The 2,922-nt window shown below is 46.8% G+C and overlaps 1 long non-coding RNA gene across 1 annotated transcript in view; it reads right to left on the minus strand.

The window, feature by feature from the left end:
- Nucleotides 1-757: 757 nt before the first annotated feature.
- Nucleotides 758-2,922, minus strand: part of LOC122544205 — an 8,448-nt gene continuing 6,283 nt past the window's right edge. Inside the window, exons 4-5 of the long non-coding RNA XR_006310294.1 lie at nt 2,323-2,425; nt 758-937 (exon numbers count right to left, since the gene is read on the minus strand). This is a non-coding gene — a long non-coding RNA (uncharacterized LOC122544205). The remainder of the gene's footprint in view (nt 938-2,322; nt 2,426-2,922) is intronic.

Raw genomic sequence — 2,922 nt, forward strand, 5'->3', positions numbered from 1 at the left:
GCAGCTTTTCTTTAATCACAGCTCAAAACAAAAAGCAGAGGTAGAAATGTAAGAAATATCCAGGATAAAAATGTAGAAATATCTGCATATAAAATATTTACCATCTTGTTTCATACACAAAAGTCAGAAATAAACATACGGGACATATCAGCACAAGATCAATATATTATTAATACCTTCATTACATTACATTATTTCCTGTAGTATTGTAAAGTTAAAAATCACACAACATCAGGTTATAGTCCAATAGGCTCAAGTGCTTCTTCACCAGGTGGTTGTAATGTAGTTCCTGGCTTTGCCCAGTAGGTGCTGCTGCAGGGGGAGTTTATGAAGCCTCTTCCCATGTTCCCCGCTGTGGGAGCAACATCACTACAAGGACTGCAGTGGGTCAAGGCCACATGGACAATAAATGGGGCACTGACAGTATCACCCACACTGAGAACAAGTTATTAAAGTTCTTAATTAAGAATAAATAAATTATCTTGGAAAAATAACTCACAGGATTAGTGTTGGGGTTAGAGTTAGGGTTAGACAGCTGAACCCTGAGACAGGGTTTGGACACAGACTGTAACAGTAATGCTGAGATATGATGCAGAGGATGAAACACTTGGTCGGTTTTTTGAATAAAGGGACAACGCTCCCACTGGGAGTTTTCCTGAGGTTGTGCTGCTCAGAAGGATTTGTGCAAAGTGAAAGGTGATTGTTGATCCCAATCCTGAGCTCAGGCTTTTCATCAGGAATCACTCGATCTACAGGCTCAGTGCAGTGGAAACTCAGTCAGTGCTGGACAGCCCCGTTCCCCAGAAGGTTTTGTTCTCCAGCCGCTCCATCCTGATGCTCAGGTGCTGTTGGCACAAGGCACCGTGCTTCACCTGAACAGGTCACCTCTCTCAAAGGGTCACCATTCGATGCTGCCATGTTGTGTAGATTTTGTTTGCTATTGTAAGAGAAACCAGCAGAGAACAGGTTAAAAGAATCCAACACTTTGGACGCGTGTGTAAAGGAGCTGTTCAGGAGCACAGACACATGAAATGACCCTCAACATCCTGGGGACCAATGGCAGCTGGAAAATGGGTGACAGGAGCTGCACGGTGACGGAGCACAGAGTGTAGAGGAGAGGAGGCTCATAGGGGAGGCAATGGGCAAGAGCTGGACATTCCACAGGAGCTGTGCTGACTGACAGATGGTGGGCCAGAGGAGAGAGTGGGAGAAACCTGCGATAGTTCCTCCTCCCATAGTGAGGGCTGTGTGTGGGGATAGGCGGGGATTACAGAGGTGTGGATATTGAAAGAAACAAGGAAATCTGAGATGGACTTCCCAGTGACTGAACCCTTCTATACCCTGGAGAAGGGATGGGCTGTGTGATTTGACAAGTGCAGGAGCGTGAACAACAACTTGCATTTCGATAGCACCTTGCACATTCTGCAGTGTAGTAAAAGACAAGAGAGAAAGAGGCATTGGAGAGACAGAGGGAGACGGAGGGAGAGAAACTCAGACAAAGACGTTTAGATGAGGAATTGCAGAGCTTCAGAGCCAGGCCGCTGAAGGCACAGCCACCAATGGGGCAGTAATGGAAATATCAGGGATACAGGAGCACAGAGATCTGAGGGCTGTACAGCTGAGGGTGCTTACAGATAGGGAGGGCTGACGATATGGAGGGATTGGAAAAAGGATGGGAAGGTTCAAATCTGTCCATCTCAGTCTGAAACAGATTAAACAATGGAGCATCCACACCCACACGGAGGTTAAACGTGAACCAGTTTATCCCAGTTTGCAGACTCTGTATCCCCCTCACAGCTTACTTTCCCACTGAGCTTTGTATCAGCAGCAAACTGGGACAATTCCACTCTATCCCCCCATCTCAGTCACTGATATAGATTGTGAGTCACTGAGGTCCCAGCACTGATCCTTGCAGTTACATCCTGACAACTGACAATGACCCATTTGTTCCTGCTCGGTTCCTATCCATTAACCAATCCACAATCCATGCTATATTACCCCCCAATCCCCTGGGCCCTCATCTTGTACAACAACCTATTGTGTGGCACCTTCCCAAATACCTTTTGAAATTCCCAATATGTGCCCCATCCTCTGGTTCTCCAGTGGGATAATATTTGCTCCTTTCCAATCCCACAGGGACTGTTCAGCAGCGAGAGGATGACAAGCTGGAAGTGACTGGATGCTGCTGCTCAATGACAGGCTGGATTGAAGCATCCTCACAGCTCAGGGAATGGGCAGGGACAGAGCTCAGCAACATTTCACACAATGTTATACAAAGATCAAAGGGTTACCATGGAAATAGTGGAACATTCCAGAACTCACCATCTTTGTCACTTGAGGACAATGTAACCCACAATTCCAGCAACAATCCCAGCAGCACTCCCAATTCCCAATCCAACTCTTGCTCCAGTGGAGAGTCCAGGACCTCGAGACAGAGTGAAGCCATTAACAGACTGGGACACACAAACAAAACTAACAGCAGAGACCTTCAGCACCTCGTGTTTCAGAACCAGCCCCAGTACAAACAGATCCCTGGGTAATTCTAGTCCTGTAGGGATGTGGGAGGTTAGATCCCAATATTCACACACACCAGACCATCCCACACACACACACACGCACAGAGCCCCACAATGAACACTGACCAGCATCAATCTCCCCTCAATGAAATACAACAGATGATGAAATTTTAAATTTAAGATTATTCTCCTGTGGAGAAGCTGACAGCATTGAAAGGAAAGTGTTTCATACGACTTTCAATATTATACCGCACTGCCTTCTATCCAGGGTCAGTCCCTCTGGACTGTATCTCTCTGTGCCCTCACCTCTGGTGGGCCTGTCCTTCCAGTGGGACAGGACATACCCAGGGATGGTGATCGGGGAGTCTGGGATATTGTGTTATTTCTGTCAGTGTGACTATGTCCC

This window comes from Chiloscyllium plagiosum, chromosome 47 (genome assembly GCF_004010195.1).
Source record: "Chiloscyllium plagiosum isolate BGI_BamShark_2017 chromosome 47, ASM401019v2, whole genome shotgun sequence".
NCBI lineage: Eukaryota > Metazoa > Chordata > Chondrichthyes > Orectolobiformes > Hemiscylliidae > Chiloscyllium > Chiloscyllium plagiosum.